This window comes from Myotis davidii, unplaced genomic scaffold (assembly GCF_000327345.1).
Source record: "Myotis davidii unplaced genomic scaffold, ASM32734v1 scaffold5, whole genome shotgun sequence".
NCBI lineage: Eukaryota > Metazoa > Chordata > Mammalia > Chiroptera > Vespertilionidae > Myotis > Myotis davidii.
Genome location: NW_006296965.1, coordinates 1,567,253 through 1,578,734, shown reverse-complemented (window position 1 = coordinate 1,578,734; position 11,482 = coordinate 1,567,253).

The following is an 11,482-nucleotide window of genomic DNA, read 5'->3' as shown; positions in this document are numbered from 1 at the left end:
GGAATCAGGAGTCGGGGTTGAACCTGTGGGACTCGGAAAGCTTGCTCAGAGTTAAAATAAGACAGGAAGCAGGAATTCTCTGGGCTCAAAAGGCATTGCTGTCACATAAATTTGGAAGACAGTATGGAGGTTTTCCAGGACCTCTCTAGCTAAAATAGCACCTGGGACTCTCTCCCTTTGCCTTGCTTTTTTTTTTTTTTTTTCATAGCACATTATCACCACTTGAAATTACCTCATAGCTATTTGATTATTGTCTATCTTTCTTAGTAGAATGTAAGCTTCACAACAACACAGCCTGCCTCTTTGTTCAGTACTGTATGTCCCATACCTGGGAGAGGGTGCAGAACATTGTAGCTGCTCAATCAATATTTGCTGAATGAATCTATGATTAGTTTAATTTTTATGATCAGTAGAATTTAATTGATGATTGCTGGATATTGCCTTTTTATCTTTTCTTAAAATCAAATGTTCTTTAATAAATACCTTTAGATAAGTGAACACACAGACACATATACTTGAGAATCTTGAAATATACAACCTAAAAACTTAGTTTTGTTTTCCCTTAAATTGTGCTTTCCTGAAATCAAGATCACCCTAGTCCCTTCTCTGCAACAGCATTTCTTTATGGTGTGACTTTCTTTAAAAAGCCAGGCATTTCAACAGTCTGGTCACTCTCATCAGATTATCTGTTTGCATATACTTTTTTTTTTGTGATTTTTATAGAAGGTTATTTTCAAAGTCCTTGATTTCTGTCATGTTACTCACAATACCCATCTTTAAAGGTTCCCATCTCATTGTGTCTGTATAGGTCCAGCAGTCCATACAAACATGTCTGTCCCCATTCTCTGTAATTTTCTCCAAGAAGACTGCTGGCTCTTGTATGGTGTCTCATAAAATCAGGTATAGATAAGGTGGGCATTTAAACCAAATCCACCCCTTTCTCTAAGGAATCATAATCAAAGGTAAATCTGAATCTGTTTCTATTTCTCACAGGAAAGACCTTATGAAATCTCACAGGAAAAGGCCTTTCTCAGATAGCTTGAGTGGTATAAATGGTACTAGAATTATTGGGTAAAGTAATTAAAAGCAATAATTCTCTAACAGGTGGGGAGTTCCTCCTTAAAGGATTATTGAAATCACTGGGGGAGTGTTTTCAAGGGCCACACAACACCATGAAGGTTGTACTAGCCAGAGAGCACCTTGCTGATGACGTGTGTCAGACCTCTCAGCTGTGCCGGGAAAAGAAAAGGGTTGAGAATCGCTGGTCACAGATCCTGAGGGCGCAAGTGAACAGAACACCTGAAACTAAAAGGTGCCTTTGTTTCTATCTACTCTTTTGGTCCCCCAGACAGTTTGCTAGAACTTTGGGGACTTTAAAACTGTAGAGGATGATGCAGGCTGATGGGAAGAGGACCCTGCAGGGCAACAGGGCAAGTCTGTAAAACCCAGCATGAGGTTAAGAGGTGAAATCTGAGCATGCTCGTTGGAAATAGAGAAAAATGCAAGGTTGCTAACAGGAAAACCTGGTTACTGAACCTTATGACCCGTTTAGTGCATCTTTAGGATTAGTTCATTACTAGAGGCCCAGTGCACAAAATTCATGCACAGGGGCCTGGGGGAAGTCCCTCAGCCCAGCCTGCACCTTCTCCCATCCAGGACCTCTCGGGGGATGTCCGACTGCCTCTCGCAATCCGGGACCTCTGGCTCCTAACAGCTCGCCTGCCTGCCTGCCTGATTGCCTCTAACCCCTCTGCTTGTCTGCCTGATTGCCCCTAACCACCTCTGCCTGCCTGTCTGATCACCCCTAACTGCTCCCCTGCTGGTCTGATTGCCCCCAACTGCCTCTGCCTCACCCTGCACCGGGGACCCAGGATTTCCTCCTCTGGCCAGCCGCAGGCACCCAGGACCCAGGCTGGCTTCACCCGGGCTGGCCACAGCCACAGGGGACCGTGGGTGGGTGGCTTCACCCAGGTTCCATCCGCAGGCACTGTTGCCCAGGACTGTGGGGTGGACAGCTTATCTCTCTCCCAGGCTGCAGCCTGGCTGGTCCCCATTCCTCTCTCCCCGGTATTGAGTGTCTGAGCCATTAAGATGTGATGGCATGAGGGTGTGATGACTATTTGCATATTAGCTTTTTATTATATAGGAGGATAATGTTTTCTGACTTAGAAATTCTTCAATTATGATTTAAAAAAAAATGCATTGAGCTCCTTCCTAACCAGTTTGATTGCACAAATGTGAAAGTGCTCTGAGAGAAAAATGCTAGGCATACAGCAAGGTATGCCTATCCCCGGAAGGGGACCATGCCCAGAGTAGGTGTGCCTCAGGCTGGCCGGTAGTGTATGGGTTCTTGACTTCCTGCAGGAAAGATTTCACAATACGAGTCAGGTGATTTTGAGAGTATGTTTATTAAAGCTGCAGATAGTGAAACAAGGAAGGATTTAGGGTAGAAGAAGCAATAGGAGGGAGCCTCAGTGGGGCTGCTTTGACTCCATAGAAAAGTTACAGGAAAGAAGTGAGCTAGACTCGGTGGGGTTGCGTGGACTCACTGAGAAGTAAAAGTCACAGTGACAGGAGTGGGCCAAGGAGGGGCTGCTTCGGCTCACTGGAAAGTCAGAGAAAAGGGGGCTTGGGAGACAGGTTCAGGGGGTTAGCCCTGGATGAGCTGCCAGTGACTGCTGCTCCCATGGCTGCAAGTCTATGAGGACCCTTAGAGTTTAGGAGAAAGAGAGCAAACGTACACCCCTGGGAGAAGGAGGGGCATGGGCCTGCTCCAAGGACAGAGCTCTGCCTTCCTTTATCTTGAGAGTGTTTATCTTTTTTATAAAGCCAGGAATTTTAGGGGAGGTCTCCGAGGAGAATAGAATATCCATCAGCTTTCCAGGTGTGTCCTTTAATATGCTGACTCATCAAAATGAACAGCTAGAGGGTTCAAGGACATTCTCTGGTCAGTTTAACCTTCAAAGAATGTCACTGACGTGGGTCTTTCCCAGCACCATCTGGAAAGGATAAACCATTTGCTCCTAAGTGTCCTTGGTTAGGGAAGATAAGACCTCGCGATTTATTATCTGTCTGTAAACTGCTCGGCAAGTTTGTTCAGCCATCTGTCTCAGTTTCCCCATTCTACTTGTCAAGGAATTTTCCTCACTTCTAACTATTCTGTCTCACGATGAGACAGGTTTTTTTTGTCCAATATGTAACCCACCCTTCCCTGGTTCTCCCAGCCACTCACATATACAAATAGGGTGGAGATTTACTCAATGGTCATCGTTACTTATGGAAATGGGTAGAGAACTAACATTTCGCATCTAAGATATGTCAAATACTTTATGTACCTTGTACATTATCTCATATGATTTTAGCAACTTGATTTAGATTCTAGTATCACAGTTCATATGTGAGTAAACTGAGGCTCAGAGGTTAGGGGATTTGCCCAGGTCACATAGCTGGAAAGTGCTAGAGCTGAGTTTGCAGGCTTCAAAGACATGACACTACAGGGCCTTTTGCTTGAAGCAGGGGTTTGCAAACTTTTTCTGTAATGGGCCAAATACATTTTAGGTTTTGTGGACTAAGACAAGATGGAGGATATTATGTAGACACTTAAATAATCATTTAAAAATATAACTACTTAAAACTGTAAAAACCAGTCTTAGGTGACAGGTTATGCAGTAGGCCAAATTTAGTATGCAAGCCAACTCCTGGCCTAAAGTATTCAGCAAATGTAAGCAAAAGCAATTTTGAGGGAGGTGAGGTGATTGTTTCAACCAGTAGTCGTCATTAATGTGTGAAATTTACAGTCTTTTAGTAAATGAGAGTTCAGTTCCTCATTAATTCCAATGTTAAATTATCCATTCAATTACAGAATTCTTTTTATAGATATACATGTTTGTTGTATTTTGTCTGCTAATGTTGGTTGTAGTTGGCAATATTTCATAATTGTGTATTTCACCTTAATCTTTGACCATTCTTTCAGGCATCAGTTACATTAGAAATAAAGTATACATAAAGTACCTGACACAGTATTCAGTACGTGGTGGATAGTAGTAGTTATTATTAAGCTTATCAGTATATCAAAATATTATTATATTGTGGGTCTATCATATTTTATTATTTTGGGTGTCTGTTCTGCACACGATCTGAGCTCATTTTCCCTCAGCTCTTTCTCTCTCACACATGCTACTGTCCTTGTTTATAGAAACTCAAAATAAATCCCCATAGAATATGTGAAAAAGTAGCTTCCCTTCCCTCCAAAAAACCCAAAGCCCCCAAAGCTCAAGTTTAGAAGTCTGAATTAAAAGTTTTAGAAGCAAAATTCTTCTTGATAAAATGCATTCATGAATTCATGTAAGGCATGAAATTATATTCTTGTCCCTAATCTAATTTGACAAAATACGTTATCTGTGTTTAAGGGGGAAGGGGAAAGGAGATTATGAATCTGGAAGTTTTAAAAAAGATAAATCAGTGTATGAGTCAGTCCAATCATCATGTTGTTTTTGTTTTTTCAATCATGTTTATTAAGCAACTATATACTGAGCATTTATAAGTACAGTATCTTATTTCCATGTTAAAAGGTGTTTTGCTCAAATTAACCCACCTTTCAAGCTTAACTTTTTCTTTTAGAAAAAAAAAAAGCACGTTTAATCAATACCTAAATGATGCATGTCCCAATGTCCAACCCAAAGGAAGAGTGAAGGGTCTTTCTGTCAAAAATTTTCTTTGCTTAATTACTTCACATCCCCAAATTCAACTATGAGACATTCAGTCCTTTGAGCTTGAGTTATTGCCTTCAAAAATTTATTTTCCTTAAAAAGTAAATATTCCCATGGAAGGTAATGAAGTTATTTATCTACATTACAATGTGAATCAGTTTATCAGTTTTCTCCTGAAAGCTGAGCTAACTTCCCAGAGGATACGAGTTTTTTGTCGAAGGATATGTAGGGAAGAGTAATTCTGGACTGTGTTTAACTGTCTGGAATCTCCAGATTTGTGTGGGAAAGTGACAGAAAACAGAATGGAGTGGAGGAAAGGGAGGAAAAAGGGAGCTGGGGGAAGATACTTTTCTTTCTTCACCATTCTGTTTCAAGCAGTTCAGATTTTAGTGTCCTTTAAAGGAGGCAAGCGCTGATGCTATCCCCACAGTCAGTGTTTATGATGCTGGTTTCATTCATGTATGTGGAAATGAAACCTCTGCATTGTCAACTGGCAGAGAAAGCAGAAGCAGCCACGGAACTTGTAACGCTCTGCCCGTTTGGATGAAGCTCACCTACATCATTCATATTACTCTCTGTGTCTTCTACAGATAAAGTTTATCATTACACAGAAACCAGGAAGCACCTCTTGGAGCTCAGAACGATTTAAGGGTGAATTTTAGGGAAGTGACTACTTTCATGTGGATGTTTTGTTAGAGAGCAGGGTACACTAGATAGCCCTTCAGACCAACATCGAATGTTACTCCATCATATCATATGATTTGGGATGTTTAGCCGTGTGACCCGGCCTTGTACACAGAACCTCCTCTGCTCACCCATCAGCAGACAGGCCTTGTGCGCCTACTGGAAAGCGGAGGGAGCACTTTACCTAGTGGATGCCTCCCCCGGCACATCAATGGGGTTCAGGAAATATTATGGGACAAAGTGGTACATGGCACCTCTTTTTTTTTAAATCCTCACCCAAAGATATTTTCCCTTTGCTTTCTAGAGAGAGTGGAAGAGAGAGGGAAAGACCAAGAGAAATATCAATGTGAGAGAAACACATCGATTGGTTGCCTCCTGTACAAGGCCCAGGACCCGGGCCAGGGAGGAACCTGCAACCGAGGTACATGCCCTTGACCCAGAATCAAACCCGGGACCCTTGGGTCCCCAGGCCAACACTATCCACTGAGCAAAACTGGCTAGGGCACAGGGCACCTCTTTATAGATACTTTCAGCAAGAGAAAGCTCCAGCATTACCTTTGCCTTGACACAATCAGTCCACGATCTGTAAGGTTGTACATATGGTACATACCGTACTTAGAAGTGTTTTCAAGTTCATTCTGTCCACACTGAGGAAAAGATTCCAAGATGTGGAAACCCTTTGTTCATTCATCAGTATGGTGAGTAGGCTCCTAGTCAGGTCTACTTACCTGCTTGGAGAAATTTCCTCAGATGTTAATAATTTGCTGCAAACAGGACCTAGGAAATTATTTGCAAAGACAACTTTTTGGTCTTTCTAGGCTAACACATAGAAAATAATGTATACGCATTTGTAAGGAAGCAGGTTATGACTCTTACTAGCTACAGCTGTCTGTGCCAGAGCCTGGGAGGCCAGATGTTGTAGGGGTTCTTGGGAAATATATTATTCCTGATAGTACTGACCAGATGTATTTCAGTCATAGTAACAGTATCTGTGTAAATGACCAGAATTTCATACTTCTGGATATAAGCTCCATGAAGACAGGGCGTTTTGTTTCTGTGGTATTTTGCTGTGACCCAGGGCTTAGAAAATACCTGTCATTTAGAAGTTACTAACATATTGAAGAATAAATGAATTTGAAAATATATGGTCTCCTTTGTTTCTCTGCATTAAAAAAATCTCAGAAGATTAAATGTTTCTTGAGAGTTCAAAAAGTGTTTTACATTGCTACAGAGATAAACAAATTACTATTTTTCGGGGGGGGGGGAAGCATCTAACAAATGAATATATTACATAATATCTGTTTTCAAAGCTCTTGAAAACATTTTACATTATTTATAAAGTTGATAGTAACCAAATAATCCTGGGCAAAAGATAGCTGATTTTTTAATCTTTATAAGAGATATGAAAAAAGTTGGGTAAGCAATCCAGGTGCTGAGAATGAAGGGATTCTAATTCAAGGGGCCAAAAATATTATGGGACAAAGTGGTACATGTTCTGTGTGGTAGGGCACATAAACTAAGTTTGGAAGCATTTACATTTGTTTCCATCATTCAATTAAATAGTCACTAAGTAGCAAGTACTTGGCTACTTACAAGGGATACAGATCCTGGGAGATTATAGTGTAGTAGAGACAGACTCATAAGTGGATAATTTCAACACATTTAAGAGCCATGCTAGAAGTCTGCATGGAGACACAGAAGAGGGGCCCTTAAGCCAAATTGGGGGTGTGAGTGAAGGTGGGGAGGGGTGTGAGGGTCAGGGTAGGCTTCAGGGGTGTTGGGTGTTAAGCCGAGTCCTCGCGATGATGAACATGAGTTGACCAGGTGAGGAAGGGGAGCACATTCAATGCAGAGACAGTAGCGAAGTCCCAGAGCTTTGGGAACTATATTCAGTTTGGTATCACTGCAGGCAATGAGGAAGATGAGGCTTGTGGGGAAGGCAGGGCTTGGGCAGCTGCCATTCTAAGATTGAACTCGATGCTAAATACGGTAGGGAGCCATCGAAGGATCCCTAGGTAGAGAATTCTTAGATTTGCTGTAGATGGGCATGCTGATGGTAGTCTGGAGGATGGTTTTAGGTGGGCAAGGCTGGATGGACAATCATTTGGTTCAGGTGAGAGATGAAGGCCTGTTTCAGAGAAGTTTGAGTTGAGATGAAGGGGAAAGGAAAGTTCCAGAACCAGGTATTCAACAATTATTAGTCCAATCTGGAATTATTAGTTTAAATGATTTGATATTGTCTACATTCTATCAATAATTTTTAAAAATCTTTACTAGTTTATTTTTAAAACTATACTCTCTAAGTTGGAAAAGAAAAGCACATTGGTTGAGAAGAAAAGTATTATTTTACATTTTTGCAAACTCTTAATGTCTGACTTTATGGAAGACACATTTTTATATCTATTTCCACATTTAATTTGTCGCCATATGTTGTTTTGTTTGATGTGTATGAAGAAAATTTAGCCTTATACGGATGTGTAGTTGGAAAGGGAAGAAATGTTGTTTTAATATTCTTTTCAGATAATTGTGGATATTTTTCTTTAGTATTATGCCCAAATCAGTGGTCGTTCTTTAAGGATAAATGCAATATGGAGTCTGAAACCATATCAATGACCTGTTTTTACGCTTATGTATTAATACCCATTGGTTTCTCTTGTACCTTGAAAAGAATGTGCGATTTTTTGAACATCTTGCATTGCATTATTCTTTTGGAAAATATTAGTTAATTGAGTTATACACATTTTTCTTTTTCTAAAATATTGATTTTAGAGAGGGGAGAGAGAGAGAGAGAGGAGAGAGAGAGCGAGAGAGAGAGAGAGAGAGAGAGAGCGAGAGAGAGCGAGAGAGAGCGAGAGAGAGAGAGAGAGGAGAGAGGAGAGAGAGAGCGAGAGCGAGAGAGAGCGAGAGAGAGCGAGAGAGAGAGAGAGAGAGAGAGAGAGAAACATCAATGTGAGAGAGAAACATTGGTTGGTTGCTTCCCATGTGTGGAATCGAACCCACAATCCAGATATATATTCTGACTGGGAATTGAATGCACCACCTCTTGGTGTATGGGACAATGCTCCAACCAACTGAGCCACACCGGCCAGGCTTCTTTTAATTTTATTTTTTAAATTTTCATTGAATGTATTGGGATGGCATTGGTTAATAAAATTATATAGGTTTCAAGTATATAATTCTGTAATACATCATCTGTGTATTGTATTGTGTGTTCACCACCCAAAGTCAAAAATCTCCTTCCATCACCATTATTCCCTCTTTTACCTCTTCTGCCTGTCCCTTCCCCCTTTTACCTCTGGTAATCACCATGCTGTTTTCTGTGTCTGTAAGTTGTTTTTGTTTGTTTTTTATTTAATCGAGTGGTTCTCGAGCTTCCTAATGCCACGACCCTTTAATACAGTTCCTCATGTTGTGGTGACCCCCAACCATAAAATTATTTTCGTTGCTACTTCATAACTGTAATTTTGCTACTGTTATGAATCGTAATGTAAATATCTGATATGCAGGATGTATTTTCATTGTTACAAATTGAACATAATTAAAGCATAGTGATTAATCACAAAACAATATGTAATTATATATATGTCTTCCGATGGTCTTAGGTGACCTCTGTGAAAGGGTCATTTGACCCCCAAAAAGGTCACGACCCACAGGTTGAGAACCGCTGACTTAATCACTTCACCTTTTTCACCAAGTCCTCCTCACCCCTTTCCTCTATTGCAACCATCAGTCTGGTCTCTGTATCTATGAGTCTGATTCTTTTAGGAATATTTGTTTATTTTGTTCATTAGATTTCACATATAAGTGAAATCACATGGTGCTTGCCTTTCTCTGACTGGTTTATTTCACTTAACATAACTCTCCAGGTCCATCCATTCTGCTCAAAGAGTAAGATTTCCTTCTTCTTTTTTTCTTTTTCATTGTACAGCTGAGTAATATTCAATTGTGTAAATGTGCCACAGCTTTTTTTTTAATCTACTCATTTACTGATGGGCACTTGGGCTGCTTCCAAATCTTGGCTATTGTAAATAACACTGCAGTGAACATAGAGGTGTAGATATTCTTTCACATTAGAGTTTTAGGTTTTTTCAGATATATTCCCAGAAGTGGAGTTGCTAAGTCAGAAGGCAGTTCCATTTTTAGTATTTTGAGGAAACTCCATACTGTTCTCCACAGCGGCTGCACCAGGCTGCATTCCCACCAGCAGTGCAGGAGCGTTACCTTTTCTCCACATCCTCGCCAGCACTTGTTACTTGATGATTTCTTGATATACCCATTCTGACAAGTGTGAGGTTTTAATTTGCATTTCTTTGATGATTAGTGACATTGAGCATCTTTTAATATGTCTATTGGCCATCTGTATGTCTTCTTTGGAGAAATGTCCATTTAGGTCCAGTGCCCATTTTTAAGTTGTGTGTGTGTGTGTGTGTGTGTGTGTTGGGTTCCATAAGTTTTTTATAAATTTTGAATATTATCCCCTTATCAGATGTATCATTGGTGAATACCAGTATATTCTCCCACTCACTGGGTTGCCTTTTTATTTCGTTGATTGTTTTCTTTGCTCTGCAAAAATGTTTTTGTTTGATGTACTCCCATTTGTTTATTTTTTTTCTTTGCCTTGTCTGAGGAGACATGTCAGAAAAAATATCACTATGAGAAATGCCTGAGATTTTACTGCCTCTGTTTTCTTTTAGGATATTTATGGTTTCAAGTCTTACATTTAAGTCTTTAATCCATTTTGAGTTTTGGTGTGTGGTTTTAGAAGGTGTTTAGTTTCATTTTTTTTTTTGCACATATCTGTCCAAATTTACCAACACCATTTATTGAATGTACTGTCTACCCCGTTGTATGCTCTTGCCTCCTTTGTTAAATGCTAATGGGCCATAAAGGCGTGGGTTTATTTCTGGCCTCTCTATTCTGTTCCATTGATAGTTATATCTGGTTTAATGCCAATACCATGCTGTTTTGATTACTATGGCCTTGTAGTATAGTTTGATATTAGGTAGCTGGAGATATCAGCTTCCAACTTTATTCTTCTTTTTCAAGATTGCTATGGCTATTTGGTTTTTTTTGTTGTTTCATAAAAATTTTTGAAATATTTGTTTTAGTTCTGTGAAATACACTATTGGTATCTTGATAGGAATTGTGTTGAATCTATAGATTGCATTATTTATTTTTTTAAATTTTTTATTGATTAAGTTATTACATATGTGTCCTTATCCCCACATTATCCCCTACCCCTCCCTACTCATGCCTTCACCCCCCTGTTGTCCATGTCCATTGGTTAGGCCTATATGCTTGCATATAAGTTCTTTGGTTGATCTCTCCCTCTTACCCCCACCCTCCCCTACCTTTCCTCCGAGGTCCGACAGTCCGATCGATGCCTCTCCCTCTCTGAATCTGTCCTTTTTCATCAGTTTATGTTGTTCATTATATTCCATAAATGAGTGAGATCATGTGGTATTTATCCTTCTCTGACTGGCTTATTTCACTTAGCATAATGCTCTCCAGTTCCATCCATGCTGTTGCAAATAGTAAGAACTCCTTCTTTTTTACTGCAGTGTAGTATTCCATTGTGTAGATGTACCACAGTTTTTTAATCCACTGATTTTTAATCTACTGATGGGCACTTAGGCTGTTTCCAAATCTTAGCTATGGTGAATTGTGCTGCTATAGGGGTGCATATATCCTTTCTGATTGGTGTTTCTGGTTTCTCGGGATATATTCCTAGGAGTGGGATCACTGGGTGAAATGGGAGTTCCATTTTTGGTTTTCTTGAGGAAACTCCATACTGTTCTCCACAGTAGCTACACCAGTTTGCATTCCCACCAGCAGTGCACGAGGGTTCCTTTTTCTCCACATCCTCTCCAGCACTTGTCGTTTGTTGATTTGTTGATGATAGCCATTCTGACAGGTGTGAGATAGTACCTCATTGTTGTTTTGACTTGCATCTTTCGGATGATTAGTGACTTTGAGCATGTTTTCATATGTCTCCGGGCCTTCCTCTGTCTTCTTTTGAAAAGTTTCTATTTGGGTCCCTTGCCCATTTTTTGATTGGGTTGTTTATCTTCCTTTTGTTTAGTTGCATG